This window comes from Ursus americanus, chromosome 20 (genome assembly GCF_024610735.1).
Source record: "Ursus americanus isolate L20-20 chromosome 20, mUrsAme1.1.p, whole genome shotgun sequence".
In the NCBI taxonomy this organism is placed as follows: Eukaryota; Metazoa; Chordata; class Mammalia; order Carnivora; family Ursidae; genus Ursus; species Ursus americanus.
In genome coordinates, this window is record NC_142146.1 from 42207353 (window position 1) to 42223339 (window position 15987).

A 15987-nucleotide genomic window follows, 5' to 3' on the forward strand; every position below is an offset into this window, starting at 1 on the left:
TGACAGATGAATACTTATATTATATTAGGGATGGTAATGAATATTGATGATACGTGTCACAGCTAAATCTGAAAGAACATCAGATTGACTGGGGGAGGGGGATGAGGGAATGAGGGAAGAGAGGAACCATCCAGAGTAAGTCTAACTTTGGGCAAGAAATTTGTCTGTGCTTCATTTCCTTTATCCGTAAACTGGACATGATCATAACTGTCATACAAGTTTTATCTACGAGTTAGAAAGTTTGCACATACAGACACTCTAAACACATAAGGTCTGGCCTTGTACCTGGCACATAGTAGGCATCTAAAACATGATAGCTTTATTGCCATCGCTATCATTACTGGTATTACTGTTTATTATATTATTATTACTATCATTATTAAGTCAGCCAAAGTCCCCAGTGAGTATATCAAAACATTGTTTCTTTTAAAATGAATCAACTGGGGAGTGATGGTATGATTATTTAAGTGAATGGCCACTATTTGAAGAGATAGGGATTTTTCTAATTATATATGTATACGCATACATATTATATATTATAATATATATAATCGTCAGTATTAGGTAGAAGAATGCAATGATTTTCCTTCTTCTACGGGGATTAAAATAAATGACACTATGCTACAAAGTATGGTTACCAAGTACTTGCTTATTTCATTAGAAAAAAGATAATTTGCCACAGCTGTTATCTGAAATTTCAGCACCTTTTGTTCAAGCTGTATGAATGTGCTCTTCACTTAACAACAATGAATAAAAAGTAGTTAACTGAAAAAAAAGAGAAAGAAAAAAAAGAAATACTTCAAGCGTATTATTTCATGGTGGCCCTGGAGAGCATTGGACAGAAAGTTCAGGATAATCTATAAAAAGCAGGGTGAAGGGAGGGAGGTGGTGAAAGGGGCCAAGGGGCTATGGGGCCATGTGAATCCATGTGGAAAAATGATCAGTGCTAGAGAAGGTTAAATTCTCAGTCCCTGAAGTCTTGCTGTTGTGGCTACAGCCCAAGAAAGTTAATGAAAGAAAGGAGCACTGACAACTCCTGCTGCTTCGACAGGAGCTTACCACCTCATTACTGGCCAGATTCTTACAACCAAAAGAAAAGAATACTCCTGCCAAGGAAAAGAGTAAGAGCTAGAGCGAGAGAGTCATCCAAGCAAGGCATTGCTGATATTGGGCGAAGATCAAAGTAATATCAAACAAAAGGAACTGGACAAGAAATAGCTGAGCCAAGAGCTATGACCACAGACTAGACAACTATCCAAACCCCAGGCAGGAGAGACGGAAAGGACAAGTTAAATCCCTTAGTCCTCCCTGCTGAACGGGGAAAAAGTAAATGAAGTGACACCATCTGCTCACTTTCCCAGAAGAGAGAGTTTCAACTCCTCATGGTTAGCAATGCAAACATTTTCAAAAGCATTACTCTAATTACAAATGATTAGAAATGATTCCTAGAAGTGAGGACTTAACTCACGGTGTGCTGACTAATGAACATTTTCGGCACATCCCACTGCACTTTGAGCTGACTTTGAAAGCACTGGCTAGAGACGGTTTCTGAGGTTTTAAAATGATTCTCTTAAAGATAATAGGATGCTTCGCTTTTTTTCTAAATTTCTCTAAGCATACAAATGCACGGCATTGTTTTTTTTTTTTTAAGTACAGTAGGAAATCACAAGATTCTTTCAGGAGTAGCAAATGCAGTTTTTGCTGTTGTTCCAGTTGTTAGTGTATGTGGGTGGGTTTGTGTTTGTCTGCATGCCAAACTGGGGAGGGGGGGAGAGCAGTACATATCAACTAAAATTAAATATTTAAACTTAAATTCATACTAATACTATTCATAGAGATATAGTCCTTATTATAGATTTAAATTCCAGTATCATCTCTGTAAATTATTACTATACCCCATTAAAAGTTGACCATAGCAAGTGTCAGTGGTGAATTGGAGCAACTGGAACTCTCACACATTGCTGGTGGGTGTAAATTTGGAAAGCTGTTTGGTAGTATAGGCAACACCTCAGAGATATTGTAGGTTCTGTGTCAGACTACTGCAAAAAAGTGAATATCCCAATAAAGCAAGGCAAGTTGATTTTTTGGCTTTCCAGTGCATATAAAAGCTATATTTACACTATACACAGTCCATTAAGTGTGAAATAACATTATGTCTAAAAATGTACATACCTTAATTTAAAAATACTGATAAAAAATGCTAGCCATCATCTGAACTTTCAGCAAGTGATGATCTTTTGGCTGGTGTAGGGACTTGCCTTGATGTTGATGGCTGCTGACTGATTAGGGTGCTGGTCGCTGAAGATTGGGATGGCTGTGGTTGTAATCTTAAAATAAGACAACAATGAATTTTGCCCAACCATTGACTCTTTCACAAACGATTTCTCTGTAGCATGTGATTATATTTGACAGCATTTTATCCATAGTAGAATTTCTTTCAGTATTGGAGTCAGTCCTCTCAAACCCGGCTACTGCACTTTCAATTAAATTTATGTAATATACTCAATCCTTTGTATTAGTTTCCACAGTCTTCATAGCATCTTCACCAGGGATAGTTTCCATCTCAAGAAGCCACTCTCTTTGTTCATCCATAAAAAGCAATTCCTCTTCTGTTAAAGTTTGATCACAAGAGTGCAGCAATTTAGTCCCATCTCCAGGCTCCACTTCTCATTCTAGTTCTCTTGTATTTATACCACATCTGCAGTTATTTCCTCCATTAAAGTCTTGAACACCTCAAAGTCATCCATGAAGGTTGAAACAAACTTCTTCCAAACTCCTGTTAATGTTTATATTTTGACCTTTTCCCATGAATTAAAAATAGTCCTAATGGCATCTAGAATGATGAATCCTTTCCAGAAGGTTTTCAGTTTATTCTGCCAGATCCATAAGAGGAATCACTATCTATCTTACAAAATGTATTTCTTTTTTTTAAAGATTTTATTTATTTATTTGACAGAGAGAGAGAGACAGCCAGCGAGAGAGGGAACACAAGCAGGGAGAGTGGGAGAGGAAGAAGCAGGCTCCCAGCAGAAGAGCCCGATGTGGGGCTCGATCCCAGAACTCCGGGATCACGCCCTGAGCTGAAGGCAGATGCTTAATGACTGAGCCACCCAGGCACCCCCAAAATGTATTTCTTAAATACTAAAACTTGAAGGTAGAAATTATTCTATGATTCCTGGTCTATGCAGTGGATGCTGTGTTAGCAGGTATGAAAACAACATTCCATCTCGTTGTACATCTCCATCAGAGCCCTTGGTGACCAGGTGCATTGTCAATAAGCAGTAAAATTTTGAAGAATCTTTTACTTTTTCCTGGGCAATAGATCTCTTGCCATATAAACCATGTTGTAAGTAAATTTGCTGTCATTCAGTCTTTGTTGTTCCATTTATAGAGAACAGGCAGAGTGGATTTGACTTATTCTTAATTAAGGACCCTAGGACTTTCAGAATGGTAAATGAGCATTGGCTTCAACTTAAAATCACCAGCTGCCTTAGCCCCTAACAAGAGAGTCAGCCTGCCCTTTGAAATTTTGATGCCAGCCGCTGACTTTTCCTCTCTAGCTATAAAAGTCCTAGATGGTATCTTCTTCCAATAAAAGGCAGTTTCACCTACACTGAGGATCTGTTGTTTAGTGTAGTCACCTTGGCAGATGTTAGAGCACAGACAATTCCTGAATATCTACATTATGAACGTTGCAGATTATCCATTTTCTTTTTCTTCAACCACCTAGAAATCTTTTAAAACTGACAACTTAATCTTTTCTTTGATAAATTACCTGTTACCATCTGCTCTCCTACCTATAAATTCCACAAAGGCAAAGATGTGTTTGTTTGCTCAATATTATTTTTTCGGAGCTAAGTATTACCTAAAACATAGCAGGGGGTCAATGGATATTTGTTGCACACAAATAAATAAATAAATAAATAAATAAATAAATAAATAAATAAATAAATAAACAAATGCAGACAAAATTGATTTAAAGTAACTCAAAAGAGCCAGCAGATAAGAGAAACTTCAAAAGAGTACATAATCTGTTAAGTAAGTTGTAACATACACAGTCAAGGGCAAGAAAGGGGGGCATTTCAGGGTTGTGGAAGCTCTTGTTATTCATCTTAAACCACATGTCAAACTCAATTAAGAAAACTTAAGACCTGAATATAGCAGTGGCTATTTTAGGGTGATAGAGTTAGATGGATTTTTTTGTATTTTTAGCTAATTTTCAAATAATCTACAGAAAGATTTATTATTTTATAATCAGAAAAAGGTGAAAATAAGGAAATTCAAATACTTAATTTAGCAAGTATTTAATTATTGCCTAGTATGTGCAAAGTATTGCTCTGGTTCCAACATGTAAATATATTAAACAAACAATCAAGACCCATACCATTCAGAGGAGAAGTTATGGAGAAGACAGACCTGAAAATAAACCATTATGATCAGCACGTGAGGGCTACAATAGTGTATTTGCTCCACATTTGAGAGAAAGCAATGAACTACACATATGTGTACCAGGGAGGAGAGACCTGACAGGTTTCACAGAGTAGATGACCTGGAGATTGTTTTCTTCATGGTAAGATTTAAAGGAATTACTAAATGAAGCCCATTATGTTTGGTAATGATGATGTTTAAACCACTCCATTAATTTTTTAGTAAAATTATAACAACTTGAAAAAACAACCTGATGAATAACCTAACCATTTAAATTTAAAGAAACAAACACAATCATGAAGGAAGCAAAATAGTGGGTAATGGAAAGTGTTCCTAAATGAAGAAGAAAAGGAGTTTCCTCTTTTGTCCAGGAAACATCAGTATTAAATGAAAATGAATGAGTTTTTATAAGTCAGTAGCTGCAAAATTTTGTTATTTTGGAGAACGATAAAAGTATTTTTACCTTAGTGATCATTCCTATGATAGAACAATCTGATAATTCCATAAACTTAGCAGAACCATGTGAAACTAAAAGGTAAATGTCACATTTGTTCATTTAAAAAAACAAAGGCAAAGAAACAGAGAAGCAGAAAGAGCCGTGGAAAATGAAAGCCATTATGTTGCCCTTTACTTGCCCTGCTTTTATAGATGCATGCTTTTAAAAATCCCACACTAGTAGATTAGTAAAGACAAACATTTTTTTCTTCCTCTTCAGAAGCCTCGAAGTCACTGGAAGCTTCACACACACACACACACACACACACACACACACACACACACACACACACACACAAAGAGACTAAATGAGAATAGAAAGCATCAGTGTTTTGAAGCCTAAACTATAGTCCTATTAATGCCCACATGAAATGCAAACATTTTAAATATATCCAATCTGACGGAGGGGCCCTTTTGAATATTTAACTGGTTAATGAATTAGGTGACTTTTGATTTCAGGCAGTGACTTTCCACCATTGTAGGTGCTTAAACTGGAAAATTTTTGTTTTGAGGGTGATTTTTATCATAAAAGATTTTCTGAGCTTTGCAAAAGTTCCAAACAGTGAAACAAATGCATTAGAATGGTATCTTCATTGCTCAACTAATTAAAAAATAATGTTTTAAATTCATTTATTATTTTTTTAAAAAGCCATGGCTATCCAATATAAAAGTGCTATCTAGTAATCTTGCCCAAAGAATCAATTGTTGAAATGTGTCAGGTCTTACTTCTCAGAACATCTTGAAGGATAAAAGTTAATAAGCCATGAATTGGAACCTTGATTTTTATAAGCCTAAGACTTTGAGATTAAAGTGTCTTTAATGGTAGTGAATGTTTTGGAAGGCTTACCTTCTCTAGGTTTATTTGGAAGGTATTGGACATTATCCTACCATCTGGGCCATCAAGACATCTGCAATAATAAAGAACAACTCATAAAAGCCAATTTACACAAAGTAACTAGTAGTTGGAGTGATGTTCATCATAACAAGCTTGCTTCAGGACTAACCCTTGTTCTCCAGCTGGCTTCTAAGTGTAATTGTATGTTCTTCACAGTCAGTGTGCCCTCAGCTGGGACTGCCAATGGTAACTTTCTAGGTATTAATGCAGTGTAGGAGATGGATTTGGGACAGAGTACATAGTCTGAAGATGCAGTATATTTTAACTAAAACTTGAAAATAGGTATGTTCTTACATCTCATCCAGATGAGAGGTATATATATATATTTTTAGATCTATTAGAGGAATTTTTCTTTTTTTTTTTTTTTCCGTGATAAAAAATGTGGTTAGAATCAGGGATAGTGTGAAGAGGTTTTAAGGGTGATGAACTGCATAATTATATACACATTCTATATAACTTAAAATAGAAGAAAACAATGTAAACAAAATAATATAAAAAACATAGCATTCTCTATCCAACGTGAGGGTAAAGATAGTATAATATGGAGATTTGTGGCCATTCTTCCAGATTCAAGTATAAATTAATCTGGCCTATCAGATATACTACCAAAATGATTTTTATTGAAACCTTATGTGAGTTTCAGATGAACCATATTCCCCCACTCTCCTGCTGATAACAGATTTTCCAAGATGCACTTAATGATCTGAATCCCATGGAAGAATGCTTATGACATCCTGCCACAAAGGGGAAAAGTCTACCATGAACTCTTATTTTAGTTGCTTATCAGGAGAGGATCACTAGACTTCTCTCCAAAATTCCATGAAGAACAGATGCTTGTTGTTGAATACGATATTACCCTAGTTCCCTCTCTCACCTCCTTAAAAGAATGAACCAGAGGCCTGGATAGAATTATATGGCCTAAAGTGCATCTTAGAAAAATCAAGGTTTCAAATAAGCTAAGTTTGAAAATATCTGCCACATTTTTTCAGAGTGGATTGAAAAATCAGCATTCAACAAGGCCGAAAATGGAAGATTTAGGAGCAAAGCATTAAGACCTGTGCCAGAACTGTAATTTCTTTAAAAGAGAAAATGAATTAGCTGTCACATCCCAGATGGATGAACATAAGGCAAACTAATCTCTAGCCAGTGAGCAAATCTTGAGGGAAGGCCCTCTCCCACCCTGCCCCATGCATCAGGAGAACCCTCTGTCCAGCTCTACACTCAGCAGGGCCTCACCTGCCCTCTACCTTTCTCCTCCTTTAGGCTCCATCAGTTCTAAGGGGACTACAAAAAGGCATTATAAGGTATGGTCATTTATTAGCTAGCACAAATTTCTACTTCTTTTTAAGTAAGTTTTAACATATGTACATAATTTTAAACATTATGTGTTGTGGATTTTTTAAATGTCAGCTACAGAGTAAGTTTTATTAGTACTGAATTAGAATAGTAATCACAATCTTAACTGTAGGCATCATCATAATATATAGCTTCTTACTTCTTTCTCTGATGCAACCTCTTGGCTAGATACTAAGCTCAGGTTCCATTTATAATGAACCTACTTTGTGTCAGATGTGGGGGTAGAGAGGATAGTGAGAATGTAGGCTGTACTCTCACAGAGTTTATATACTAGAGGAGGAGACAGAAAACATAAGTAAATGGATAAAGAAAGATCTGGTGATACGAGCTATAAAGGCAATAAAACTGGGTGATTCCTTTTAGCGTAGAGAGCCAATGGGTTGAAGGGGAAGGGTTCCTACTTTAGTATGGATCATTGGGATTTCTCTGGGATGCAGAAATGAGGTAATTTCTGAATGATGATGGGGAGGCAGTCATGGGCTGATCTGGCTAAGATGGGGCCAAGCAAAAGGAAGATCATGAAGAAACCCTAGGGATGCTTTATGTTTAGTGTGTCCTAGGGGTAGACAAGTGGCCGCTGAGAGCAGAGAACGCAGTAGAACCTGGTATGAGATTAAACCAGGGAGATAGGAAGGTCACAACAAGATTATGCAGAGCTTTTAAGTCTGAAATTTAAAATGTGCTGAAGTTACTTACTGATGGATTCTATGTTCACGTATGACATGATCTAACTTTTCTCCCTGAATGCATGTACAGAATGGATTGCAAGGGGAACCAGGCATGGAAGGTGAGGGCAATTTGGAGGCTAGGTGCTGAGTATTGGAAACTTGTTAAGGGCAGGAGTGAAAATGGATGGGGTGCCTGCTAGAGGGAGAGCCAGTAAGACTTAATGACCAGTTGGATGTAGGAGCTGAGGTGCTTCAAGTCTTTGGAGATCTTTATGTAAAAGCTATTACACAAATAGATGTTTATGTGCTCAATCGTTTACGTACATACTTTCTGTATTTCTCTACCTAACCCTGGGCAAAAGGTAAAATTAATTTGCTCTTACAATTAATAAAACAAAGGAAAAATATGAACATTTTAATTACATGAAAATCCTGTCAAGTTATGGTTAGAAATTGTGTTTTGGTGTCTGGACATCCCCTCAGGGAAGACAAGGATATGATTAGCAAAACAGAGAGCAGACTATTTAAGTAGAGGGAATAAAAATCTTCCATTTTAAAGTAGCAGGGTAATAAAGTTCAAAAATAGAAGAATTATTTGTTCCTAGTAAGCACATTTATTCAAACCAATATCAAGAAATAATCAATAAAAAGAGTACAAGCAAGGTGAACAGCAAAGGCTAACTAACAACAATGAGAGAGCACCCCAGGAATTTCAATGATCTAGGATAAACACAAAACACTGAAGAAACATTGGCTTATGTACAAAGAAGGAGGAAAGGGATGGCAATTTAAGTGTGGAGTGGACACAGGCTCCTGAGGGTGGGTAGTTTGGGGAAGAGAGAATCAGGGAAAGAAGATCTCCTCAGATTCAATCCATTTCTTTTGGGAATTAAAGGGGGAAATGCTTGGAAAGCTGGTGTGACTCTCACTTGGGTCTTTGTGATTAATACCTCAGTAAGATGCTTACTAGGTTGAACCTCTTTCTCCTTAATTTTAAAAACTACTGGAAGGTATTAGTTGGGGAATTTTAATTAAAACTTCCATATATCCAGAGTGCCTGGGTCGTTCTCTCTGTTAAGCCCTGGACTCTTGATTTTAGCTCAGGTCATGATCTCAGGGTCGGGAGATCCACCCCTGAGTCCAGCTCCCTGTGGAGCCTTGAGCCTTCTTAAGATTCTTTCTCTCCCTCTCCCTCTGTCCCCTCCATGTGTGTATGTGCTCTCTCTCTCTCTCTCTCAAAAAAAAAAAATTTTTTTTTAATTTAAATTTAAAATAAAAAAAAAAAAAAACCACCTTCATAGATCCTAGAAAGTCTTGCCACTTTTTGCAAATGTTGATTGTAGGATGATGACGATGGTAAGGGAAGAGAGATGGATATAAAACAGCCAAGAAGCACACAGGAGCTACATTTTTTTTTAAACGATGTTTTTAATTAAGTAGTTTATAAATGTTTATTAATTCTTCTTGTAATAGTATAAAATATTAAGGAGTATTGATTTTAGAGATGAATTTTTATACAACCAATCTTAGTATCTATAGACTTTGTCTTTTTTTTGAGTAAACACAATTTCTCTAAACAACATAGAAGAGAAAAATCACACCACTCCCCTATAACAAACACACAGAGGACAGTTCTAGGCTATATTTTTGTAATTTAACATAGAGTGAGCCATTTAATAGCTTTTAATTTATGTTTCTGTGAACTTAAAATTTAAACATTAATTCCTTAGATGGAGATATTGGTGTTTTTTAATATGTCGCCTTCCATATCTATTTATAATTTCAAGGAAAATATTTTAGCAAGAAAATAAAATTGAAACACAAGTATTTATAAAAATCATACAGAGGATTCAGGGCTCATGTTCCAATATAAACTATGAACAGTTTTGTCACTACAAAGTCTACTTGACTAAATCTTAACTCTTATTCTCCATCTTTTACCAGCTAAATAAATGAAAGACATATTTAGTAATGTCTGTAGCAACAATATTCTCATGCTATCAAAAAACCAAGTATAGCAATACATAACAATATGCCAAAGTAATAGATAAATAAATAGATAGATAAATAAATAAATAATAAATTGGTAGAAAAAAATGTATCTATTCTGGGAAAGTTGGAATAAGAAGATAAGAGACTCTTGTGTGCATTTTTACGGAAAAGTATAGGTGAATAAAATGCCCCTAGGTGCCCTGGATTAAAATCAAGAGAACAAATCATCTACATAAGAGACAAAAAGAAGTATGCAGCCTAAAATAAACTTAAATCCCATTATAAAAAGTCTTCATTTTTTTCTGTCCATTGTTATTTATTATGCACTCTTTTTTATATACTCTTTTTTACACACTTTATAAATTCTAACTGTGAGGTGAGAGAAAAATTATGGGAATAGTTAGCTATGACAAGATGGTAGGGAATTTGGAAAGTTTTAATTTGAAGAGAGAAATAGCAACAAAATTGTTTTGAGAATAAGTGATCATCTTGCAAAGTCATTTTAGAGATAGTAGGCACTCATCGGTAGAGTTTTTGCAGCCATTAGAGCTCTTATCAGTATGGTAAAGCTTACTGGGATTTCTGTAAAGGAACACAGTTGAGATTTGTTCCTAGCAAAATGCAGTATGCTCTTTGAAAGGTAGGGGTCCCTCCAAAGGGGATTATATCTTGCCAAAAAGCTCATTTGTCTGCGCTTTCCCTCCTCCCAGGCTCCCCAGCAACTTTCCCCTTTGCTTGGCACCATGCAGTATTGTCACGTGACTTTTTGGACTGGCTGACTGAGTTCATTGAACATAAAGCCTTGGCAGTGGCAATTATCCTGGCAGTGGCAGAAGCCAGGAAACATATACCAGTAAATGGATCTCATTTTAATCACCGTACATAGGGTTCCCTTGATTTATCCTATACCATACCAAGTTCCAACGTGGCAGCAATACTCTGCACTCGGTTGCCATGTTCAACAAAACCACTCAGGTTGAACTTTGGTTACATTGCCAATAAACAGTTTTCTATGAATATCCTTTACTGTTAAAATTTTTTCCTGTCATTTTTGTTCCTTTCTAAAGTTCAAAGATGAGGTTGGACAGGTTCAACTTTGTTTAATATTCAGAAACTATAAAATAATATAACCATTTCTGTTTGAACCACAAGTTGCCCTTTAACAGAATTTTAAAATAGAGGTTAAAAAATCATTATTCTGAAATAGATTAGTAGAATTTTTTGCTCCTTTTCATGTAGTCTAAAGTTTTTGTTCCTCCATTAATCTTGCTTTAAACATAGGACCTCATATTCTTTCTTAAATTGGGTTAATATAGTTTAAAGTGCTTCAAATTGTGCTGCGAACATAATATACACTCAAGAACTGTTAACTTTTGCTGTTATTTTAACTACTAACTGTTAGTTTACATGTTTAATATTTGCCTCACCCTTAGACTCTGATCTATTTGTAGTCACTTGCCCTGTTGATTTGTATTCTCGGTGCCTGACAGATATGTTGTGCTCAATCATGTTTGTCATCCTATAGCAAATAATCATCATTATCATCATCATTGTCATCATGAAAGACACTGCACTAGTATTGCTAGGAATATGACGCTTTAATAGTAACACTAAAAATGAAGTAAAAGAGACATAGTCCCTAGCCACTACGATTCACACTTACTAAAGGTAGACTAGAAATAGGAGCACAAAGATGAAAAATGGCTTAAGAACTCTACAACTTTGCAGACTGATCAGAGAGACAGAAGTAAACAAATAATTGTAATATTATGTTGTGGGTCCAATTAAATGTCCATAATTAATATTCAGTTTATTCTGGAAGTAGCCACAACAAGTTTCACAGGCTCTGTATACTTTTGAGAAGCATGGAGACCAGAAAATTAATCTTTATTAAAAATCTGTATGCCTGATACCATAATCAACAATTTATAATGATCGTCCCTATATTATGTCAGATAGAGGTTACTATTCCTTTTTAAATGTTTGAAAATTGTTGTTAGAATGTTTTATTAAGTTCTTCGGTGCTTGAGTTAGTAAGTGCCTGAGCAAGGATTCAAACAAGGAAGGTCATGCTAACACTTAATATACTGTGGTGGCTAAGCTATAGTACACTGTTATCCAATAAAACATTAATCTGTATGTTGCTGTGAAGGTATTTTGTAAATGTGGTGAAAGACCATAGGCACTTAACTTTAAGATTATTCTAATTAATATGGATGGCCCGATTCAATTAGCTGGAAGGTCTTAAAATCAGAGCTGAGGCTACGCTGAAGAAGAAATTCCACATGCAGACGACGCCTCCAGCTGTGCCTAAGTCCGAGCTAGTCTTTCCTGAAGGCCTGCCCTGTAGTTTCAGGCTTGCTTATCCAGCCCCCATAACCACATAAGCCAAGTCCTTATAATAAATCTCTTGATATGACTCTCCCCTTGGTTCTACTTTTCCGGTTGAACCCTGATTGACACCGATTTTGGTACCTGAAAGTATGACGCTGCTGTAACAACGTAAAAATGTGAAAGCAGGCAATGAGAAGAAGCTAGAATTTTGAGGAACATATTTTTGAAAAGTAGATTGCCTTGAGCATACTATCAGTAGAAATATATGTGTTAATAACTACTGTTAAGGATTCTGAAGGAAAGGAGGACCATAAAAGACAAAAATTACCTAAGCAAATGCCTAAATTCTGATGAACAAGCCCTTAGTAGATAGAGGGATGTTAAAGGTGCTGTTGGTGAAGGCTCAGGAGGAAATGAGAAATATGATATTAGAAACTAAAGAAAGGGGACAATCTTGCTATGCAGTGGCAGAAACCTTAGCACAATTATGTTCTGAAGTTATATGGATAGGGGAATTTGACAGTTAGTTGAGGAAATCTCTAAGCAAAGTGTTGAAATTGTGGCATTGTTTCTTCTTGCTGCTTATGGTAAGTTGCAAAAAGAAAGAAAGAACTTGAGAAAGAACTATTAAACATAGAGAAACTAGGACTTGATGATTTGGGAAAATACTAGCTTATCCCAAAATGCAAAAGACCCTGTAATTAAGAGATTCCCCATAAGAAAAGCAGGATCTAATGAAAAAATCAAGAGTCTGGCTATACAACCTTTAGCTAATACCTCAGCAAGATTTTTAAAAGTCAGATTATTTAGTAACAGGAATGCTCTTTGAAGAGAGCACGTGAAGTGTGTGATTCACACTTTCCCTCAGTCAGTGAGGCCGACATGAGATTATCTAGGAAAGATTTGTGGAGGAGATTCTTGTCTACTGGAGTGACTCTCTAGGACATAAACTCATCAAGTTCTTGAGAATGTTACTCCAGGAGAAATTCTGCTGGTTTGGACTGAAAGGAACAGAGAAAAGAAGGCTTTTGATCCCCAAAGTTCTCCAGGAAGGAAACAGACTGATAAAACTCCTTAGCAGTAAACATATGCTGTCATTTATAAAAAAGGAAAGATGACTAACAAGGTAGAGCCTCAAGGCAAAGGGTGGGGAGCCTCAAACTCAGATTATAGAGCCTGGGGTCCAGAGGATGGAACCACTATTGCCAGACCTTGAAACCTAATGGTGTTTGCCTGGCTGAGTTTTGAAATTGGTTGGGATTAGTGACTCTTTTTTTCCTTATATTTTCTCCCATTATGAGAAGGAATGTCTGTAACTGTTATCCTATGCCAGGCTCACTATTGCATTTTGGGAGCAGATAACTTGTTTTTTAGTTTCACAGATCCACAAGTGGAGAGGAATTTTACAGCAGGATGCATTATACTTACACTTAATTTAGATTATTTCAATGTTTTTCGTTTTGGGACTTTCATGCTGAGGAGATTTTGGACTTTGAATTGATGCTATAATGGGTTGAGATATTGTGGACCTTCTAAGGAATAAGATGAATTTATTTTGTATGTAGGTTGGATTTGAATCTTTAGGGTACGAAGGGTAAGCTATGATAGGCAAAATAATAGCTCTCCAAATATGTCCATATCTTAATCTGTGGACGATATAAATATGGTATCTTATGTAGCAAAGTGGACTTTACAGATGTAATTAAATGAAGGATCTGGTGATGGATAGATTATCCTGGATTATCTGGGTGGGCTCATTATAATCACATGGGTCTTAAAAGTAGGAAAGACCGGGAGAAGAGAGTTACAGGGAGATTTGACTATAGAAGAGGTCAGAGTGATGCCATGTGAGTGATATGAGAATTCAACTCACCTGTGCTAGCTTTGAAGACAGAGGAAGGGGTCTATAAGTTAAGGAATGCAAGCAACCTCCAGACCTTGAGAAAGGCAAGGAAATAGAGCCCATCCAAAGAGTACAGAAAAGAATGCTGTTCTGCTTTAAAATCTTTATGCTGCTGAGACAGTGTTAGACTTTTGACCTACAGAACTATAAGATAATAAACTTGTGCTGTTTAAATGTGGTGAGAGGCTATACTGATTTATGGTTCTTGGTTAATGGTTTGGTTTGACTGAGTAATCAGGTACTTGGGAAGGAAAACAATTTGAAATTTGGTAACTTCTGGGAGAGAGGTATATGAATAGACTCTTTCAGCAAAGAATATGAAGATATTTATGTCCCATGTGAATGCTCACCAAAGGGTAACCTCAGCAAAGGAGGATTTTATTAAACAATTGCTAAGGATAGCTCTGAAATGGGTCTCTTTCCCCAGCCATTCTTCTCATTGCCCAATGGGTTTGTGAACAAAGTGGCTATGGTTGCAGGGATGGAGATTATGTATGGGGTTAGCAACATAAACTTCACTCACCAGTGTTGACCTGGCTACAGTCACTATCAGGTGCTCAGTCAGCCAGAATCGGAGACCAACACTGAGTCCCTGGTATGGCATCCATTCCCCAGGGTGATCAGCCAGCTGGTGATAGGTTGATTCATTGGGCCATGTCCAACATGGAAGAGGGAGCACTTTGTTCTTTATTAAAATAAACACTAAATATTGATTTACCTTCCACGAGCACAATGCTCCTGCCAAAAGTACCACCCATGGACTTATAGAATACCTTATTCATATCATTGCACATATCGTTGCTCTGATCAAGGAATTCACATCACAGTAAATAAAGTACATTGATAGGCCTCTCCTCATGGAATTCACTGGTCTTACCATGTTCCCCATCACCCTGAAGCAGCTGACCCACCAGAATAATGGAATGGCTTTTTGAAGACTGACTTACAGTGCCAGCTAGGTGGTAATACCTTGAGGCCTTGGAAAAGCTCCAGAATACTGTGCATGCTCTTAATTCGCATCCGATATATGATGCTCTTTCTCCCATAAGCAGGATTCGCAGGTTCAGGATCCAGGGATAGAAGGGCACCACTTACGATTTCCCGTAGTGACCTACTGGCAAAAATGTTTGCTTCCAGTCGCCATGACTGTATGCTCTACTGGTCTTAATTCCCAAGGGAAAATTGCTTCTACCAAAAATTTAACAATACTTCCATTGAACTGTAAACTGAGACTGTCAGAGAGCCAATTTGCATTGACTCACACCTCTGAATTGACAGGCAAAAAGGAGTTACTGTGCTGGCTAGGGTGTAGGGTAAACTGGTTTGCTACTACATGGTGGAGTTAAGGAAGAATATGTGTGGAATACAGAGATTCCTTATGGTATCTTTTAGTATCACCATGTCCTGTGATTAAAGTTAATAGAAAACTATGATGACCAATTCAGGAAGGACCACTAATGGCTTAAACCATTCAGCAATGAAAGTTTTAGGTAATGTCACCGAATGAAAACTGTGACCACCTGTGGGCAAAAGAAATATGGAATGGGTAATGGAAGAGGGCCGTTATAAATACTAGCTGTGACCCACTGATCACAATAGAAACAAAAATTATAATCATTATGAGTTTCTTCCTTATTTTGTTATGAATATTGGGATAAATATTAAACAAACTTTTCTTCTTTCTCTCTTCTAGTATACTTTCATCATCTAACATAAAATGCATTAACAACAATTACTTTTATCTCACAGTATTTAAGCTGTAGGATATCAAGGGAGGAGAGTGAATGTCACCCAAGGACTGAATTAGTTTGGTTTTGGTTGAACCCAAGACAGTTGGTTGTATTGTGTTCAGCAGAAATATGACTTTGTTGTTGCTTTAATTTGGAGATTAAATAAGATTTAAGATGTGTTCCAAA

General features: G+C 36.6%; 1 long non-coding RNA gene and 1 pseudogene across 4 annotated transcripts in view; one reads left to right on the plus strand and one right to left on the minus strand.

Annotated features, from left to right (window-relative positions):
- The window catches only part of LOC123802411 (uncharacterized), a 435123-nt gene that overhangs the window by 267386 nt on the left and 151750 nt on the right, over positions 1-15987 (plus strand). The gene's annotated exons all lie outside the window — the stretch shown is intronic.
- On the minus strand, positions 1341-1461 carry LOC148108415 (small nucleolar RNA U3; annotated as a pseudogene).